This window comes from Neoarius graeffei, chromosome 8 (genome assembly GCF_027579695.1).
Source record: "Neoarius graeffei isolate fNeoGra1 chromosome 8, fNeoGra1.pri, whole genome shotgun sequence".
NCBI classification, from domain to species: domain Eukaryota; kingdom Metazoa; phylum Chordata; class Actinopteri; order Siluriformes; family Ariidae; genus Neoarius; species Neoarius graeffei.
The window spans coordinates 88,145,895-88,167,949 of NC_083576.1; the positions used below are offsets into that span (position 1 = coordinate 88,145,895).

Consider the following 22,055-nt stretch of genomic DNA (forward strand, 5'->3'; position numbering starts at 1 on the left):
CACTGAAAGATAATAAGAGGAAATGAGTGAGTGCGGGCGTGGCCGGTAATGCTGAGTGGAGATGTTACCTGAAGAGAGAAGCCCACAGGTAGGACCATGACAGTAAATATCTATCATATCATTATACCATTCCATACCCTGTAATTCCTGTACATTTATGTATATTACACTTATGTTATTTACTGCTATGCACTTCTGGTTAGATGCAATCTGCTTTTTGTTGCCTTGTACCTGTGACATGTGCAATGACAAAGTTGAATCTAATCTAATCTAATCTGCAAACTCCACACAGAAAGGCCCCCATCAGCCACTGGGGTCAAACCCAGAACCTTCTTGCTGTGAGGCAACAGTGCCAACCACTACACCACCATACTGCCTTGTTCTGTAAATGATTAACAAACTCTCTTTGCTATAAGGACCTGTCATTCCAGAGGTTTGTAGAGTATAGAGCAGCAGTACAGCAGTCATCATGCTGGGTTCCTGGATTCTGGCTGTTGTTTGTGTCTGCCTCCTCTTCCTCTTCATCAGGATCCAGAGACCCAAGAACTTCCCTCCTGGACCACAACCTATTCCTATATTCGGGAACTTGTTTCATTTTAACATGAAAAATCCTCTGAAAGACTTTGAGAAGGTACAATTTCATATTATCTGTTAAAAATGTGATCATTTGTGGAAGCAGTTAATGAATGGTTTGTAGTTGGGACAGGCAGGATATTTTAGTTGACATTTTATTTTTCTTATTTTGCTTTTCAGCTTATGCACACAAAACACACTGAGATGCACATACACACTGCTCTGCTCATCAACTCTCCCTCTCCTCTCCCGTTATCACTGAAAAAGAGGAGACAAACAGCCACACATTACATTACATGTCATTTAGCAGAAAGTCCTATCCAGGGCAATGCACAACAAGTGCAAAAGTCAGATACAAGAAGCGCTGAACTTCTAGACAAGAAAGTTCTACTGCCAACTGAACAAGTGACTGAATAACACTTAGTATAATATTCTGTTGAAGTACAAATACTCAGCAAACATCCAAGGAAACAAAACCAACCATACATATCAACTGACAAAGAGAAAAAAAACTAAAATAGCTAACCCCAGGCTTGACAGTACACAGCCTCGGTTGGTTGAGACCGATACACAATTACACAGTGGGCAGGGAAGTGGGAGAGAGGTGCAGCCTGAAGAGGTGAGTCTTCAGTCTGTGCATGAAGGTAGTCAGGGAGTTGGCAGTTCTTACCTCAGTGGGAAGGTCATTCCACCAACGGGGAACCAGGACAGACAGCAGTCTTGAACAGGCTGGGCAGAAGCAGAGAGAAGGAGGGACCACACCCACTCATCAGTCTAACACTGATGTCAGCCCTCCCATGTCACCCCTCTGCTTGTTGAACTGCACTAGCTACCTGTCACAACTCACATCAAATTTAAGACATTGGTGCTAGCTTACCAGCAGGGGCGCAGTTGGGACCCTTGGGGGGGGGGAATGTGTCCCCCCCAGAGTCATGGGGACGTCAATCTGCCCCCCCCACACACACACTTTTACAGGGCAAAAAAAACTTAAACCACATCTTGTGTTATTGTTCAGGGCAGAGAGGGTAAAAGCGGAGCGAGAGGTGCAAATGTTCGTTACATTGCGTGTTGTATTATATGCAGACCAGAGTCGAGCTCTCACTCTGACATAATATGTCAAATTAGTTAGGCACCAACCGTCTCTGGTTCAGGGGTCCTGAAGGAACTGCCTCATTGGCGCCTGTGACAGTGATAGCGGTAACCATAGTGACCACTAATCTATCTGACTGACTGACTTTAATGATTATGCCTATTCTCAGTAGTAGCCTAACAACTGCGTGTGAACTATGAAGCCAATGAAAAAACAAAAAGCTATTACAGCATTTTTTCAAAAACCAAATCATGTAAGTAGGCTATCCAATCCCTTACATATTGTCTGTTGACTGTATACAGTTCCCATAATGTGTCAGAGCCATGTTCGTTTGTAATGGGGAGCAGCTAACAGGCTATGGTAATGTAAAATGATCTTCTTTAGTGTATGTGTATCCATATTATGCTAATGTTAAAGGTCCCATGGCATGAAATTTTCACTTTCTGAGTTTTTTTAATGTTAAAATGAGTTCCTCTGACCTTCTTAAGTCACCCCAGTGGCTAGAAGTTTCATAATGTGTAAACCAAACTATGCCCAACATTTGAGAATGGCGCGTCAAAACGGCTCGTTGATAAGCTCTTCCCTTTACTACGTCAGCAAGGGAGATGATCCCCACGCCCCCCCTCTGGATTCCCACCCACTGTATGGATTGCCCGCCCAGTTGTAGTGAGGAGACCATAGAGGACACAACAACATGGCATCACCCAAGTGAGCGAAACATGGAAATTGTGCTGTACATGGATGTGACAACACAGAAAAGAGTCTGTTTTTACTGCCGACGGGAGAGCCCCTGAAGACGCAGTGGCTTAATTTTATTTACTTCAATAATACACCGTCGTGTCTACCTAAGATGGTGTATGTTTGTCGGAAGCATTTTCCTGAGGAATGTTTCCACAACTTGGGACAGTACAGGGCAGGTTTTGCACATCAACTGTCACTGAAGCCTGGGTCCGTACCAAGCATCCCTGCCGCATCAGCAACAAGCACCAAACAAGTAAGTGTATAACTGGTCGTTTTGCCGTGTTTTAAAATCGGTGCATTAGCCTAGCAATGGCTACATTAGCTGTGCAGCTAACCGCTTCCTGCAGTTAGCCAGGTAATCTGCGCTACAAAACTAAAGAGCATGCAGCATGCTCTGTTAAACTGAGTTTAGTCTGGAAATTGACTGTAACTTATGAGCTTATGTTTGACTATTGCTCCACAATGCATGTCTTCTGTTGGATAAGCGATATGTTGCTGTAGTTGCTGCTTCTATCCTCTTTGGTTATGGAGTGCGTGTTCAAGCCTAGGGTATTATACGTTCGTAAACTACCACTCCAAACACTCTCACTCTCTGTTCTCTGTGTCATGTTGAGTTTACGAAAGGAGTCCGAGGGAGAATGGGGTTTTGTCTTAGCAGCGTGGCTACAGGCGCTGATAGCAGCGAGTATGTGTGCGCATGCAAACACTATACTACTATACTATACTACTAGTGTTGTACACACATTTTCCTACTCCCTTATTTGCTTGACCTGCCATTGCTACTGTTCACACACAGCTAGCATGGCCGCAGCTTGGTCAAGCCCCTCCCCCTCCCCCCATGGCCCGCCCCCACCCTCTACCCTTCCCCGCCTCCTGCTTCTCATTAGCAAAACGACGCACTGGGAAAAGCGCTGAAATGGAGCTTTCTCCCAGGAGGCTATATTTACGTGCCGAGGGTTCATTTCGAGAAAGGCTGCGGATATAACATCCGGAAGCCTCCACGAGCCCGTTTAAAGCATCAACAAACCACCATGCCATGGGACCTTTAAAATTAGCTGTCAATGTCAATGTGTTAAGGTAGGTTTCATGCAGATTAATTTAGCTCTTCCTGACATAATTCCAGTAAGTGATGCGTCGTTTCATTAGTCAACATTGCTGGAAAGTGAGGCAAAGAATGCGAAGAGACGTCCAGGGCTGCTGGCTGGCTGCTGCTCCCACACACAACAGGCAGGCAGGAAAGTTAGGGCAAAGCTTCAGGTCTCCCAGCCCGCTAAGCAGGAATAATTGGAACTCAACAAATACAAAACGGTGTTAAAACAAGTAACATTTTGAGGGACATTTTAACATTTAACATTTTAATGTGACAAGTTAACATTTTAACGTGTCAACTTTCATTTCCCATATGTGGCAAGAAATAAGCCTACAAACGACGAAGATTGTGCTTCATCTTGGTGGCAGTGGCCAGCAGTACGGTATGTTCAGGGAAATGAAAGGAGGAGAGAGGTTTTTGGGTCCTTTACATAAGCTAATCTGTTTCTGGACAGTAAATTTGTTGTAAAGTTTGCACTGGAGGGAATTAATTTAAAACTGTCATGTAGACTACTTTTTTAGGCTACTATTTTATTTTATGTAAAAGTGCTGTTAAAGTGTTTGCAAGGCACCCTAAGTGGGAAACAAATAATTTCAATTTTATTTAATTTTTTTGTTCATAGGGCTTTTTCTGTTTTCTCAAAGAATTAGTATGGTGAAATGTTTAAATAAAACATATTTTGCAGAAGGCATGAGGTTTTGGGTGGTAATTGATTGGCACACTAGACAAATGAAACATCTATCATGTATGGGTAGTGCTGATCAGGTAAGCCTCTGACAGTCATTGCTGCACCATAGTTTCAAATAAGTATCTAATTTTTATTGTTTTTATTGCAAACCACTGGCTCAAATGACACAAAATAACTAATCGAGCACCAGTTAAGATTAAAGTTAAAGTAATTAAATACTAGGCCTAAGTTAATGCTAAAGTAATTAAGTACTAGCCTAATTGAGGTACAGTTGAAATGCTGACAGCTTGGTCCCCCCAGTTCTAAAATCCTATCTGCACCCCTGCTTACCAGGCTCTCAAGGGGTTAGGGCCAACATACCTCCTGAGACTGATCTGTCCCTACATGCCAACCAGATCCCTATGCTCCACTACTACTGGTCACCTGGCCTTTCCTCTCTGCTCCTGCTCAGCCCGCTCAAGACTGCTGTCTGTTTTGGCACCTGTTATGTCCCTCTTCTACCTCTAGGTGGCTGTAGGTTCTCCCGTATTTCCTTGTGTTTTGCCTGTTGATTGTCTTCCAGGTGTTCCCTGTTGGTGGGACGTCTCCAATTGGTCTACCTGGCATGTTGCGCACTATAAATGGGAGCTGTGACCAGGAGCAAGAGGGGTTGTCTTCACGCCAGCAGCTGATGCCGTTATTTACCTTTATCATATTTTTTTATTGTCTTTATTTTTATTTACTGTTTTCTTATATTGTAAACCCCTTATTGGTAATAAACCCCCTAGACTTGAGCCTGTTGGTTTTTTTGGTCATTCGTGTGTTACGCTGGTTAGCTGGTTGTAACATAATGGGGGCTCGTCCAGTACAGAAAAATCTCAAGGCATCAAAACAAAAGAGCACGTTTTCTGGGTGTCTAGCGTGCACCATAATCAGGTAGCCGTCGGGTGGACACTAGAGTCCGCCACTTTTTTATTTTAGTTATTGTTTTTGGTGGTAGCCCTTAGTTGGTCTGCTTCAGGGGTGACATCCTTCACCCGAGTTCGCGGTTAAACTTTGCCTTTTAGGGGAACCACTGAAGACTAGAGAGTTTGAGTTAGTTTTCTTTTGGTTAGGTAAGTAGGGGTTGTGGTGCAGCAGTGAACCACCCAGTTAACGTGCTCTTTTGTTTTGATGCCTTGAGATTTTTGTGTACTGCGATTGTAGTGTAGTGCAGGTTGATATTTGTTAGGGATTAGACTTTGGGCTGCTGTGATTTCCAGGTTTCGACCCTTTGATCGTCTAATCACTTATCCTCCTGTAGTAATTTGTGCTGGTGTGGTATTTGGCAACACCTGAACGTTTTCGTGGTCATTTTTTTTTGGGGGGGGTATTTTTGTGGCCACTTTGTTTGAAGTTTGTATATTGCAGCCATTTGCTTTGATTTTTTTTTTTTTGATCTTGTTAATCATGTCTGCGGTAGCGCAGGATTTCGTTGAAAATCCATCAGTGGAAGGTTTTCATCGCCTTACCAAAGAGCAGTTGATAGAGGTAGCGTCTTTATTGCAGATCGAATTAAGTAGTAGTGAGAAACGTTTGAAAAATACTGTTAAGTCTGTCATCCTACCCTATCTAGTTGAAAAAGGAATCCTGCCACCTGTTGATTTAAAAGAGGCTATTCATTTAAAATAATTGTCCATTCGTGAAAAAGAATTAGATTATCAGAGAGAACAGTTGCGCCTTAGAGCCTCCGAAAATAAACTGGACTTGCGATGGCTTGAAGCAAAGGCTGTGGGGGAAAACCTAGATTTTTTTCCGTCTACTAGTTTTGATATCGGTAAGCATATAAAACTTGTTCCACCCTTTGCTGAGAAGGATGTTGAAAGTTATTTTCCACATTTTGAGAAGGTTGCTATAACACTCAAATGGCCAAAAGCTTTTTGGCCTCTTCTGATTCAGTCAACCTTAATTGGCCGTGTGCAAGAGATTTATGCATCACTGACTTTGGAACAGAGTTCTAATTATGATGAAGTGAAAGCAGCTATTTTGCGGGGCTATCAGCTCGTCCCTGAAGCGTATAGGCAGCGCTTTAGGCGTTATAAGAAGATTGACCAGCAGACTTATCTAGAGTTTGCTCGGGAAAAAGAAACGCTTTTTGACCGTTGGTGCGCTTCAAAAGGGGTAGATAGCCTGGGTAAACTGCGCGAGTTGATTCTGCTCGAAGAGTTTAAAAACTACTCGCCCAGTGCTGTTTCAGTCTACCTTAATGAGCGCCAGGTTGATACGCTGTGTGAAGCTGCTGTAATGGCCGATGAATGTTCTAACTCATCATGTTCCTTCTAAAGACAGACACAGATCTGACGGGTCTTCGCCCACTACTGATAAAGTCCAGTCATCTAATAAATCTGAACAGGTTTCTTGTTATTATTGTAAACGACCAGGGCACGTTTTGGCCGATTGCGGGGTTTTGAAAAAGAAAAATGCTGCAAAAGGTTTTGGTTTAATTAAAACAGTTTTAAGGTCACCCATTTCTCCACCTCGTGAACTTGCATGTGATGTTCAGACAGGGTATGAGCCTTTTCTCAGTGACGGTTTTGTGTCTCTGCCCGGTGATAAAGAGCAGACGCATGTTCGTATTTTGCGGGACACCGGTGCAGCGCAATCGTTTATTTTGCAAGGCATTTTGCCATTGTCTGATGCAACTAAAACTGGTGCAAGTGTGTTGGTCCATGGCTTTGAAATGGGATGTACTGTCGTGCCACTTCATTACATTAACTTGAAATCTAATGTCATTACTGGTACTGTTGCTGTGGGTGTTTGTCCATCTCTGCCTGTTCAAAGTGTGTCTTTTATTCTTGGAAATGACATTGCCGGAAATTCTGTGTGGGGGGAAGTGCTACCTCAAGTGGTTGCTGTGCCAGATAAGCCAGCAAGTCATGATTGTGTGCGCAAGTACCCCGACGTTTTTCCTGCCTGTGCGGTTACGCGCGCCATGTCTAAAAATGCTTCTACTCCCCCGGAGAGAAAAGAGCATGTCTCTCCTGATATTGATTTGTCAGATTCTTTTTTGTGTAATCCTGGTGAGATGTCAAAACTAGATGGAGAAGTGTCTGAGTTAAAGATAACCAGTAAAGCTTTTCTTCGTTTGTCTCACACTGAGTTGATCACTGCTCAAAAAGCAGATATGTCTCTTGCCCCTCTTGTGTCTCGTGCCTCGTCAGATATCGATCTTGATAAAGAGCCATAATGCTTTTATTTTCAGGATGGTATTTTGATGAGGAAATGGAGGCCTTATAATGTACCTGACCAGTGGAATTCTGCCCATCAGATTGTGATTCCTTTTGTGTACAGAGGTGAAATATTGCGTGTAGCTCATGATGGCATTGCCGGACATTTGGGTATTGCAAAAACACATAACCGGATTAGTCAGCATTTTTATTGGCCCGGTCTGAAAAGGGATGTGGTTCGTTCTTGTAAAACTTGTAAAACCTGCCAACTTATTGGTAAACCGAATCAAACGATTCCTCCCGCTACCTTGTACCCAATTCCAGCCATTGGCCAGCCTTTTGATCATGTCATTGTTGACATTGTTGGGCCACTCGCGAAATCAAGGAGTGGTTCTCAATATCTGCTTACAATGTTGTGTTCAGCTACACGATTTCTAGAGGCTGTTCCTCTACGTAAAGTTACAGCTAATTGCGTCTTGAAGGAACTGCTTAAATTTCTCTCTCTGTTCGGTCTTCCTAGGATCATCCAGACTGACTGTGGGTCCAATTTTATGTCTTGAATTTTTACCCATGTTTTAAAGCAATTGAATATACAGCACAACATTTCCTCTGCCTACCATCCAGCTAGTCAGGGTGCGTTGGAACGCCAACACCAGACAATTAAGAGTATGTTGCGTGCGTATTGCTTAGAAACGGGAAAGGATTGGGCAGATGCAGTGCCTTGGTTACTCTTTGCTTGTAGAGAGGTGAGGCAGGAATCACTTGGATTTAGCCCAGCTGATCTTGTTTTTGCACACACACCACGAGGGCCCCTTGGCTGTTTTAAAAGATCAGTTTTGTTGTGACAACTCTGCACAAGACATTTTGACATGTATCAAGTTTTCGTGCTCGTCTACATCGTGCCCATGAGTTGGCTCGTGAAAATTTAGCGCAAGCTCAGAGTAAAATGAAGCAGTGGTATGATAGGAAGGCTGTTGATTGCCACTTCAACGTTGGCGATAAAGTTCTTGTGCTGCTTCCTGTTTTAGGATCTGCGCTTCAGGCTCGTTTTAGTGGGCCTTATGTGATGGAGCACAAAGTGTCCGACCGTGATTATGTAATTGCCACACCAGACCGTCGTCAGCAGAGGCGTGTCTGTCACATTAATATGCTCAAGCCTTTTTATCAGCGCGAGGAGAATCCTCCAAGTGTCGAGTCGGCGTCAGCTGGTTCTGTCAGTGATCGTTCGCTGTCCACTGATGGGGTGGTGCTGATGTCTGCTTTGGTGGAGGAGCGTGAAGACCTTGAGAGTAGCCCATCTCGTGCTGTAGTTGTTGGGCAGTTACACAATTCGGAAACGCTCTCGGTTTTAGGCAATCATTTTCCACATCTATCTGAGCCCCAAAAAGCTGATTTGCTGGAAGTAATACACCAGTTCCCGGAGCTGTTTAATGACATTCCCACTCAAACACATGTCATGCAACATGACACTGATGTTGGCTCTGCAGCTCCAATTAAGCAGCATCCGTATCGCGTTAACCCCGTAAAGCGAGCGATATTAAAGAAGGAGGTGGCATATATGCTCAAAAATAATATTGCTGAGCCTAGTTCGAGTGCATGGAGCTCTCCATGCATTCTTGTTGGAAAGCTGGACGGCATTTATCATTTTTGTACTGATTACAGGCGCGTCAATGCAGTCACCAAGCCTGATTGTTATCCACTCCCCAGGCTTGATGACTGTGTTGACCGCGTTGGATCTGCAACCTTTGTCAGCAAATTCGATCTGCTGAAAGGGTATTGGCAGATCCCGTTAACTCCTAGGGCTATGGAGATCTCTGCATTTGTTATGCCTGATGATTTTCTTTCTTATCGCGTCATGGCGTTTGGGATGCGCAACGCACCAGCATCGTTTCAACGTCTTATTAATAATGTTTTGTCTGGTTTACTAGGCTGTGAAGCCTATTTGGGTGATGTCGTCCTTCATAGTGGTTCATGGTCTTCTCATGTTGATCAGATTCGTGAGCTTTTCCTCAGACTTTCGGCTGCCAGACTTACTATAAATCTGGCTAAGTGCGAGTTCGGAAAAGCCACGGTGACGTATCTTGGACGAGTCGTGGGTCATGGTCAGGTGCGTCCATTGGATGCAAAGTTGCCATCACTAGTTTTCCTGCCCCTGTTGATCGTCGAGAGTTGCGCCGTTTTCTTGGAATGGTGGGCTACTATCGTGGGTTCTGCAAGAATTTTTCTGCGGTAGTTGCTTCACTGACTGATTTACTTAGCCCGAAGGTTCCTTTTGTTTGGTCTGATCATTGCCAAAGCGCTTTTGAAAATGTTAAAGCCCTATTAATTTCTGCGCCTGTTTTGGCTACCCCTGACTTTGACAAACCTTTTCATTTGGCAGTTGATGCCAGCGACTCTGGTGCTGGAGCTGTCCTTTTGCAGACTGGTTCAGAATGTGTCCAACACCCTGTTTGCTACTTTTCAAAAAAGTTTAATGATCAGCAACAGAGGTACTCCACCATCGAAAAGGAAGCTTTGGCACTTGTTCTCACTGTGCAACACTTCGAGGTGTATTTGGGTGCCTCAGAGAAAATTATCGTGTTCAGTGATCATGACCCTTTGAAGTTTCTCCATCGCATGCGTAATGCCAATCAGCGTCTGATGCGATGGAGTCTGATCTTGCAACCTTTAAATTTTTTGGTCATTCATGTGTTACGCTGGTTAGCTGGTTGTAACAGCGCCCCATTGGTGGAATGACCTTTCCATTGAGGTCAGAACTGCCGACTCCCTGACCACCTTCAAACGCAGACTGAAGACTCACCTCTTCAGGCTGCACCTCTCCCCTTCTTCCCTGTCCACTGTTTAACTGCGCTTTGGTCTAGACCAACCCAGGCTGTGTATGGTCTAGCCTGGGGTTAGCTGTTTTTGAGTTCTCTATTTAGTTATATTTTATATGGTTGGTTTGTTTCCTTGGCTGTTTGAGTATTGGTATTTCAACAGCATATTACACGAGGTATTGCCGTCATTTGTACAGTTGGCACTAGAAATTTCTTGTCTACAAGTTCAGCACTTCATGTACCTGGCTTTTGCACTCATTGTATGTCGCTCTGGATAGGACCATCTGCTAAATGCCACGTAATGTAACACAAACTCAGGTGTGATCAATTTTGCTACTCCCCTCCTCTGGCCTTGCTCTCCATTCACAGATGCTTGACCATGCCCCCGCAGCCACACCTTCTAATAATTATTTTCTTTTCTAATCATTTTTATATCATTACATAATTATGTAACTTTACTTTATTTGGAGAACAATCTGTTACAGATACAGATGCATGATTGTGTGTGTTTAAATTAAGATTAAAAACAGACAAATCCAAAACATTAATGAATGGCAAGGTCAATATCAGGAAAGGATCACATGATGATGAACTAACAGAGGTATATGTTACAGGTCAGAATTGTAGGTCAGGAGGAATTGTTGAACCTAGGTTAGAATTTTTAATTAAGTGCATATTTTGCTCCTTGTATTAGGGAGACTTATTCTATCTTGGGTTAGGTTTAGGGTTAGGATTTGAGAAGACTTTGTATTTTAACCCTTTGGTGACTGACCCCTTGAAAATGGTTCCTCCAGGAACGATGACGTTTCAGTTGTCAAGACAACGGAAAAACTAAAATACAAAAACAGAAAGATACGTCACAATGCTCTTGTGCACAAAACAAAATGCTCTTGTATTTGTATTTTAGTTTTTCTGTTGTCTTGACAACTGAAACGTCATGGTTCCTGGAGGAACCATTTTCAAGGGGTCAGTCACCAAAGGGTTAAACTACTTGATGTAATAAGACTGGACTCATTAATAAATTCAAAATATATATCACACTTTCCATCACAGTTGTTGCTGGTCTAGTGGTTAAGGTGTTAGGTAAAGAATCAGGAGGTTCTGATTTTGAATCCTGGTTAAAGCTAGATGGCCTTCTGATTTCGTGAAATTTGATCATTGTGATATATGTTTATTTCTGTAATATCTCACAAAATATCAGGCCATTCTGTGGGTGGGAAGTTATTTAATTTGAGGGCATTCCCTAGCAAATAATGTGCATGAAATCACTCACTTCAGGCAGTCAAGCAGACAGAGGAAGTCCATGTGCGCATGTTCAGGGTCACCTTCTTTTGTGTTTTATGGCAGCTGGCATCCACAGTGTTGCATTACTGCCATCTACAGGTTTACCTTGACTGTGCACTGACAGTTACATTATTCTGTCACTGAACGAACAGCTGATCACACCGAGGTGCTCTCTGACTGCCGATATTTATTAGTTTGGTCCTGCGTTTCCTTTCCTTTGCAACATAACATCTTTTCTTCTTGCTTTTCTTTACTGTAGCCGGTCTTTCACATTTCATTCGCGTCCTCCATTTTTCTCTCCCGTTTCAAATTTGTGTCCCACAATGCCTTGTGCGAACGGGGAAAGCCCACCATGTGATGCATGATGTAGTTTCTTGTATTGGGTCATGGTGAAGCAAGAAATAATAGTGGAGAATTTAGGGCCACATGGCTTCAAATTCATTAATTGTTCCATGTAAAAAAAAACGAATAAAATTGGATGTCTGTGATTCGAATTCAGTAGCTTTTGGTCCACTAAACAAAAATAATTGGGTGTCAGGGAAAATTCTTTTTATGACCTCCACTTGAAAAATCTGAAAGGCAGTCTACCTTTAAGTATGAAAAAATAAATGTAAAAAAATGCTGAGTAGGTAGACAGACAGACAAGAGGAAATACTTGGTAGGTGTACACAGAGAGGCAATGGATGGAAGAAAGAGAGGCAAAAGAAATGATGGAAAATCTCAAGTTATCTAAGATAATCCAAAATTTTACCTAGATTGGAAATTATGAACTCAGTTAAAGGTGAGCTCATAGGACTTGATGTTTCAACCCCTCAGATAAATCAGCACTCTGAAATCTTGAGTGGAAAAGGGGCTAATCACTTCCTTGGGGTCATCAGGTGGGCACCTCCTTCATTGATATTTCATTGATAGGCCCATGACACCTCCAGAAGGCTCAACAGCGACACCCATCCCAGGTGTGCTCCCTTCCGCTTTCACCCCTCTTGCTGGTCATTTCGCAGCCCAGATGGGATCCTTTCTTTTTAGGCAGGTCCAGCTGCTACTTCATTCTGCAGCCTTCTGACAGTGACCTGACAGCTTGTCTGAGGGCCTGGTCTCAAACTCCCATCCTCTTCAGGAGCTTAGATGTTGAGGTTTTGGATTACCACTCCTCCAGCTCTTCACCATGCTTTTGAGATGGTTCCTTTCTTCCAAACCACCTTCATTTGCCTCCACAGGAACTGTAGGACATTTGGAACATTTTTATACAGCCCGTATGGGACTCCATTTGCCCCTGGAGCTGAATCTGCCCTTGCTTTCCCCACAGCTTTTTTGACCTCGCTCCGTCTTTGGGGGGGGGGGCTGTCATCCAACTGATGTTCTGGTCGAGGCATGGATGGCATGTCTAGAGGTAATTCCCTTTTCTCCCATCTTTGGTTGTCTGTGCGTTGCTTTCAGGTGATCCTCCAGTTCCCTCTTTGGCACCTTAAGTGACCCACGCTTTTCTTTTGCAAAGAGTCACTTTACCAATCTGAAGGGATCCTTGTAAAAGGATGTTCTTGTCCACTCCTTCCTCTTGTGTCAGATTCTTAGGTTTTCTTCTCTCCACAACCTTCCCAAGTGCTTCTTTAGGTCTGCTTGCAGGACATTGATGCCCTCCCTCTCCTCCAGTGAGTATTTCCTCCAGCATTTTCTCAACTCCTTTCTCTTCTTGATAAGGCACTTGATTTCCTACTGCCTTCTGGACTTAGAAGGGGTTGTTGTTGTGGCTTTCTTTCCTAGCTCTTTGATTCCAAACCTGTCTGCACCATAGGAGTAGATCAGTTTGCCCATTTTCTCCAGTTTCTTCTCCGCTGCTCCTTGGAGACTGTGCAGGATCTTTGTCAGGTCTGTGTCAATTGTTGTCCACTCTTTCTTGCTGCTGGACTTTGGCCACTTCACTTGAGGTCTGTGACCTTGAATGTTCTTCTCCAAAGCAGGCTGCATCTAGCTGGGTTCTAGATTCTCAAATCATGTGCTTGAATTATTCTCTTCTGATGTTGGGATACTGATGCTCAGTGGACTGTGGGTTGCATCCTGCCACTGAGGCTCACTCAACTTACTTTACCTTTCTCTCAAGAGATAATGGTCTATGCGAGGTCCCGACCTCACCTCCTTCACACACTTCATCCGCCCTTGATGTATTTTGAGGCCTTTCATGGATGTTACCTTGGACCAGCCACAGCTACATATTCAGAGCTCTTGTCTTGCAGCTGCTGATGTCATACCGATAATTCATATAATTAAAAAGCTGTATTCATGGCAGAGTCAGTTACTGGGTTGTCAGTCAATGAGTCATCTTGTGCCCCCGCTTTTCGCAGACTCTTCTTCTTTTGAATTTTTGTAGTCATGGGGGGTGACTCCTATTCACTTATCGGAGTGACGGAGCCTGCCATCATGGATAGCTATTCCATGACAACCCTGCTGGGATCTTTCCCTCATGTCAGCTGTCTTTCCATGCTGTCACATGGTCTTTCCTTTGTTGTCAGCTGTACTTTCATAGCAGCCACTGAAATTCTCCAGCTTGTTAGTTGAGCTCATAGGACTTGATGTTTCAATCCCTCGGATAACTCAGCACTCTGGAATCTTGAGTGGAGAAGGGGCTAATCACTTCTTTCGGGTCATCAGGTGGGCACCCTCCTTCACTGATGTTTCACTGATTGGCACACAACACCTCCAGAAGGCTCAACAGTGACACCCAGTGTCCCAGGTGTGCTCCCCTCCACTTTCATCCCTCTTGCTGGTCATTTTGCAGCCCAGATGGGATCCTTTTTTTTTTTAGGCAGATTCAAATGTTACTTCATTCTGCAGCCTCTGACAATGACCTGACTGCTTGTCTGAGGGCCTGGCCTTGAACTCCCATCCTCTTCAGAAGCTTAGATGTTGAGGTGACTATGAACCCTCTACAGCTGACCTCTACCAGGAGGACCTTGGTCCGCCAGCCTCATTGTTCTGCCTCTGCTGCTAGGCCAGCATATTTCAGTCTCTTACATTCATATGCTTCATCAACCGCAGGCTCCCATGGCACAGTTAACTCTAGAATGTATAGGGACTTCTGTGAGGTTGACCATAGGATCATGTCTGGCCTGAGGTTAGTTATGATTATTTCTGGTGGAAAGATGAGACTTTGGCTTCAGTCAACCTGCATTTTTCCAGTCCCGAGCAGTTTCCAGGAGGGCTGACTCCATCCTTTTAGATGGTTTCCCAGGAAGTTGTCCAGCTTTCACAAAGGAGATGGTGTTTTAACCCAGGTAAAAAAAAAATCACCTTGGTTGAAATTTTTGGATCTGTAATATATACATCAAGGGCAAGATGAAAGCATAAAAACCAGGAAACAACCAAAGTCAAGTCCTACCAGAGTACTGAAATATTAACAGTCAAGTCTTGGTAAAGTCTGGCAATGACACAGAGTGTTTACTTCAGAACTGATTGTGTAGCGAGAGTCCTATATATTGCGAGCTGTGATTATGTGAAGTAATGAACAGGTGTGCATGGTTAAAAATCCGGTGACTGTGAATGTGAAGGAGTGTGGGTGTTGTAATCTGTCGTTGCTATGTTTATAGGCTGCAGTGTGTTCTGTTAAGTGGAGTTTGGTGTGGTTTCTGGCATAGATGTGACACCCTTAACATTAATAATCTCTGTAAAGATCTTAGTTAAAAACATGTTTGGGTCTTTTGTACAGAGATGATAGATGATACATCTATGATTAAAGAAAATTATTATGTTCAGTTTGATCCAGACTTGTGCAGAAAATAGGTGTTATCTACCATAGGGGCACCCTAGAAGGTGTGTTTGCTTTTTTTTTTAAATAACCATGTGGGCACCGACTCTAAATTGACCGTAGGTGTGAATGTGAGTGTGAATGGTTGTCTGTGTCTATGTGTCAGCCCTGTGATGACCTGGCGACTTGTCCAGGGTGTACCCCGCCTTTCGCCCGTAGTCAGCTGGGATAGGCTCCAGCTTGCCTGCAACTCTGTAGAACAGGATAAAGCAGCTAGAGATAATGAGATGAGATGTGGGCACCTAAGGGTGCAGTCACCCAACAGTGTCTGCTAGTGGGGTCCCCCTACTGGTGGTTGTCAGATGAGTTTTGTAGCAGCACTGTCACTCTGAGGTTTGAATTTATAACACTGCAAGAACTTTGTCGTTGGCCATCTTTTGTCACAATCGAATTGGTTTACGAAGTTTTGTCCATGACAACAAAATCGTGTTGAAAATCTCACAATGTAAACCAGCTTATGACAGAACAGCAGGCATGTTACCTCATGACACATTTGCAATGTGTGTATGTTTTGCTGAAATAATATTTGGTGAATGTTGTATGTTTAGTTGGCTGAGCAATATGGAAACATTTACAGTCTGTATATTGGGACAAAACCAGCTGTTGTTCTTCATGGTTTAAAAGCCATAAAAGAAGCTCTGGTGACCAAATCTGCAGACTTTTCAGGACGCCCAGACTCCATGATTAAGGATATGACTGAAGGAAAAGGTGAGCTCTGTGACAAACAATTACTCATCCCTCATCACCAGACTGTATTAAATTTCTTTTACAAATGTATTGTTAGTGCAATGCTAATGTGTGTTACTAATATGAGTAAAATGAAACAGGAGTCGTAATAGCTGATTATGGTCTTCAATGGAAGGAGCATCGGCGCTTTGCTCTCATGACCTTAAGGAACTTTGGCTTGGGGAAACAGTCTATGGAGAAGAGGATTCTTGGTGAAATTGAACATGTTGTTGCAAAATTGGACAAGCATACTGGTATCAACATGTTACTTTATTAATCATGTTTCTGTTGATTATAGCTGCCCAATAAAGTATTTTACAAAGCAAGTAAAAACACATCAACAAAGCTTATCTATTTGTAGGAAACTCCATGTATCCTCAGACTCTGTTCCATGATGCAGCATCAAATATCATCTACCTGGTTTTGTTTGGTACTCGCTATGACTATGGCGATGAAACCCTTAAAGTCTACGTTCGGCTGTTTACTGAATATGTAAAGATCGCTAATGGACCTTGGGCAATGGTAAGCTCAAATCAACTCTATTTTAACTGTGTAACACTGTTAATAATAGACATTGTCACAAAACAAGTTTAGAGAAATTTGTAGATTTAGATCCATAGTGGGCAAGTGGCATCAGTGACAAGAAAAACAAAAAAACAAACAAAAAACCCTGAGACAATGTGAGGAAAAGGCCTTGAGAGAAACTAGTCTCAAAACAGAACCCGTACTCATCTGGGCGACACCAGATTATAAACACTGTGATCATAAATAGTTACAAATAACCAGTTGTTACTTCAACATTGCCTGACCACTGTTATTTGGACTAAGATTAATGCTAATGGCTTTTAATTCCATATTAGTGTTGGGGAAATCACAAGAAAAGTTATTATATTTATTATTGAGTTATTACTGTCAGTGCAAATGAGAGCAATAAGCAATGTCTTCCAAATAATATAATTTTGGACCTGATATATTCCTTCAATGTTTTTTTTAAATGCATTTAAGCAATGACTCAAATATTTGTATAGTTGGAATATTTTCAAAAATCAGTTAGCCAGTAGAGTGAATTTTCAGTTACGGGGTCCCTGGCTGTAAAAAGTGTGAACCTTTGAAGAAAGTTTATGCTTAAAAGAATACATTTTTTTTTTGCTTGCTTTAGTTACTGTAGATATTCTTCAGTTTGATATCAATTTGCATGAAGTGTCGAGGTGTATGTTGCTCTTTAAAGATAAATAAAATCAATTAAATTCAAATTCGAGCACCTTCAGAGGATTACTTGTTATCTGCTTTCAAATCCCCTTGAGCCACTTTTGAAGAAAGCTGTCAGGTTTCGTGTCAGCTGTTTCAGCATTTCAGAACAGTCACTGAGTTATAAGGAGGTTTGTGTTGATGGACATGAGCTTCAACGCTGCACACTCACAGTTCCAGAATCAAGTATTTCAACTGAGACACCATATCAACACAAATCCACACATTTTAATAAATTGTATGTCCTTAAATAGTGTAATATAATACACTGCTTTGTTTATTTCCATCATTAACAGTGTAGCCATAAAACAGTGAAACTGGAAATGTAATCTGTAGCCTGTATATATTTGTAATAATAATAATAATAATAATAATAATAACTGGTTTCCCCCACAGTCCAAAGACATGCAGGTTAGGTTAACTGGTGACTCTAAATTGACCATAGGTGTGAATGTGAGTGTGAATGGCTGTCTGTGTCAGCCCTGTGATGACCTGGTGACTTGTCCAGGGTGTACCCTGCCTTTCGCCTGTAGTCAGCTGGGATAGGCTCCAGCTTGCCTGCAACCCTGTAGAACAGGATAAAGCAGCTAAAGATAATGAGAATGAATAATAAACTTTATTAGACACAGGGTTTCAAAAGCTGGCACTTATTTACATGAAAGCTGCGCATGGCAAATAAACCGGGCGAGGTTTTTTTGCCAGGCAAACAAACCTCACCCGGTAGCAAAGGACTGGAGACCAGAGGTTTAAGCTGAGATACATGAAAGGTAGGGTGAACATGTCACATGGTGAGTGGTAATGCGAGTCTAACAGATCATTGGTTGATTACCTTCTTGATGAGGAAGGGTCCAAGGAACCTGGGTGCTAGCTTGCGATAGATGGTCCTAAGTGGCAGTTGGTGCATTGAGAGCATAACTCGTTGACCTACTTGGTAGGTGGGTGCCTTGGAGTGATGTTTGTCGGCCTGCCTCTCGGATGCGAGTGCAGAGCGAATGAGCCTTTTCCAGGCCAATGCCCATGTCCTCCTGCAGTGGTGTATAAAGAACTGGGCTGAGGGTACAGTGGCCTCCTCCTCTTGGCTGGGGAACAGTGGTGGTTGGTAACCTAGTGCACACTGGAATGGAGAGAGACCTGTGGCAGAGGAAGGGAGAGTGTTATGTGCATATTCAATCCAGGATAGGTACCTGCTCCAAGAACTGGCATCCCTGGACGCCATGCACCTGAGTGCAACCTCCAAAACCTGGCTCGCCCATTCTGAAGTCCAGGGCGATGTGAGACCAAGGTTGATGTGGAGTTGGGAGGGGTCTTAGCAAGTCAGCAGGGGGTTGATTGGCTGTCTTGCTCCAGGAGCATGTGTCGCAGGCTGCCACAAACTCCTGGACATCCTCCTTGATGGATGGCCACCAAAAGCGCTGCTGAATGCGTGCCAGGGTTCGGGCAGCTCCCGGATGACAGGCCAGCTTGGAACCATGACCCCACTGCAGCACCTGGGTTTGCACAGGACAGGGAACAAACAGATGGTTAGGAGGAGTGTTGTTGAGGTTTCCTTCATCGGGGTTCTGCTCCAGGGCCTTCTGCACAAGCGTCTCAACCTCTAGAACGGCGGCTCCCACCAGGCAGTGTGGAGGAAGGATGGTCTCAGGTGGCTTGGACTCCTCTTGGTGGGAAGAGAACATCCTGGACAGGGCTTCAGGTTTGCCGTTCTTGGAGCCTGGGCAGTAGGAGAGCGTGAAGTTGAACCAGGAGAAGAAGAGAGACCAACGGGCTTGACAGGAATTCAGGTGTTTGGCAGACTTGAGGTACTCCAGATTCTTATGGTCAGTCCAGACTAGGAAGGGGAGCTCTGACCCCTCGAGCCAGTGCCTCCACTCCTCCAAGGCTAGTTTAACAGCCAGTAGTTCTCAGTCACTGATGTTGTAATTCCATTCGGTTGGGGATAGGCAGTGGGAGAAGAAGGAACATGGGTGGATCTTGTCATCACTGGACCTCTGGGATAGTATAGCTCTGACTCCTGACTCGGAAGCATTGACCTTGACAATAAACTGCTTGGTTGGATCGGGTATGGTGAGAACAGGTGCTGTGGTAAAACTGTGCTTGAGCATGGAAAAGGCTTTCTCTGCTTCTTCCCCCACTTGAATTGGGTCTTGGTCGAGGTCAGAGCTGCGAGAAGTCCAGCCACCATGCTGAAGTTGCGAATGAAGCGCCTGTAGAAGTTGGTGAATCCTAGGAAGTGCTGGAGCTTTCGTCTCGAAGATGGGGTGGGCCAGTCAGCAACTGCCTCCAGCTTGAGGGGATCCATTTGAATCTTTGCCAGAGCGATGATGAACCCCAGGAATGAAATGGAGCTTTGGTGGAACTCACTTTTCTCTGCCTTAATGAACAGTTTATTTTCTAGCAGGCATTGGAGGACCTGCCAGACATGACTCCGATGTTCCTCCAGGGAGCAAGAGAAAATCAAGATGTCATCCAGGTATATGAAGACAAAGATGTTAATTAAGTCCCTTAAGACATCATTAACTGGTGCATTGGTCAGGCCGAAAGGGACTATGAGGTACTCATAGTGGCCTGTGGTGGTGTTGAAGGCCATCTTCCACTGATCCCCTTCCCTGATCCTAACTAGGTGATAGGCATTGTGTAACTTTAGTGAACACCTTAGCTCCCTGGAGTAGTTTGAAGGCTGTGGTCATGAGTGATAGTGGGTAGCAGTTCTTGACTGTGATGGCGTTGAGACCTTGATAGTCAATGCAGGGATGGAGTCACTTGTCCTTTTCAAAGAAGAACCCTGCCCCTGATGGAGATGAGGAAGGGTAGATAATCCCAGCTGCCAGTGACTCCGTGATGTACTTCTCCATGGCCTGTCGTTCGGTGGGTGAGAGTGAGTAGAGACGTCCCTTGGGTGGTGCCGTCCCGGGCAGGAGGTCAATCCCATAATCGTAAGGCCTGTGAAGAGGGAGGGACACTGCTTGGGTTTTACTAAAAACTGGCTTGAGGTCCAGATATTCCGGAGGCATGTGAGAGAGGTCAGGAAACTCACTGGCTGAGGGCTGTGGTGGTTTGGCGGGAGGCAGAGCGGAGTTCAGGCAGGAGGCCAGGCAGGAAGGACTCCAGCCTAAGATGGTGTGATCAGTCCAGTGTAAGTGGGGGTTGTGCTGCATCAACCAGGATAGTCCAAGAATAATGGGAACGTGAGGGTTGTTCAAGACGTGAAGATGTATCATTTCGGAGTGATTGCCTGAAAGCCTTAGGGTGAGCGGGGTGGTGAGGTGAGTGACAGTGGTCAAGCCAGTGCCATTGAGTCGCAGGATGGTGAGAAGGACCTCGAGGGCTCGCAATGGGATTCCAAGATCCTTGGTGGTGGCAGAGCAGATCAGGTTCCTGTCCACCCCCGAGTTGATGAGTGCCTGAAGATGGTGATGCTGGTTGTTGTGCATGATGATAATGGGGATCAACGGTCGGTCAGCAGGGGACTGGTTCCAAGCATTGCCCGCCAGGGCCCCTTGATTAACTGGTGGGCTCATCCTTTTTAGCGGGCAGGCTTGGCAGATGTGTCCTTGCTGACCATAGTAGAAGCAGGCCCCCGTGTTCCGCCGATGCAGTCATTCCTCCACTGACACCTGTACCTGATCTACCATGCATGGGTTCGACGGACGGGGCGGGAGGTGGGGAGAAGTTGCAGCTGAGGCGGCTCTTCTTTTTCCTATGTTGTAGGACCTGAGCGTTGATACAATTGGTGAGGTCCATGAGAGTGGTGAGGTCTGACAGCAGTTCCCGAGATACCATTTCGTCCTTGATGATGCTGGACAAACCATGTAGGAACGCGTCGACCTGGACGCTCTCGTTCCAGTCGCATGATGCTGCCAACGTCCGGAACTCAATGGCATAGTCCGAGGTAGATCGGGGCCCCTGCCGCAGCTCCATGAGCTCCCTAGTCACTTCCCAACTGGACAGAGAGTGGTTGAATGTTCACCTCATTTCCTCAGAGAAGTCCTTGAAGCTGGAACAAAAGGACACGTCAGCGTGCCAGACTGCTGTTCCCCATTCTCTGGCCTTGCTGGTGAGGAGCATGATGACATAAGTTACCCAGGAGCATTCTGTGGGGAAAGCTATGGGTTGTAGCTCCAAGATCAATGAACACTGAGACAGAAAAGATCTGCAGGTACCTGGTTCCCCGCTGTAGGGCTGAGGTGAAGGAAGTCTTGGTTCGTGGCGAGTGGCAGTGGCGGGAGGTGAAGAAGGAGGCAGCTGGGCAGGGGTAGGCATGGCATGGGAGTGCTGGAGTTGTGTGGCTAGAAGGTTGAGTGAGTTGGACAGGGTGGCTAGGCTCTGGGTGATCTGCTTGAGTTCCTGTTGGTGGGTCCCAAGGAGGGCTCCTTGCTGCTGCATAGCCGTTTTCAGATGGTTCAGTTCTGCTGGATCCATGTTGGCCAGAACGTACTGTTATGGGTGGTGAGATGTGGTGAGTAGAATCCAAGAGCAGAACACAGACCAGTAAATCCAATAATAAAAAAGATTTAATAGGAGTAAAAATAAACCAAAAATAATCCAGAAAAAACTAGGGACAAAATCAAGGCAGGCAAGGACAAAAAATGCTAGCATAAAAAATAGTCCAGACAAAAAACTTGAGACAAAAACATAGCACAACAAACATGAAAAAAGACAAAAAACATAGCACAAAAAACTGTGACAAGGAACAGGCAAAACGGAGAACAAAAATCCAAGAAGTAATAAGGGCGCAGAGACGACGTGAAAAAACAACAAGACATTCTGGCAAAGTCCCCTTCTGAGAATGGCCTATTTATACACAGCAGAGCAAAC

The 22,055-nt window shown here is 44.4% G+C and overlaps 1 pseudogene; it reads left to right on the forward strand.

The window, feature by feature from the left end:
* Nucleotides 1-469: 469 nt before the first annotated feature.
* Nucleotides 470-22,055, forward strand: part of LOC132890281 (cytochrome P450 2J6-like) — a 62,880-nt pseudogene continuing 41,294 nt past the window's right edge.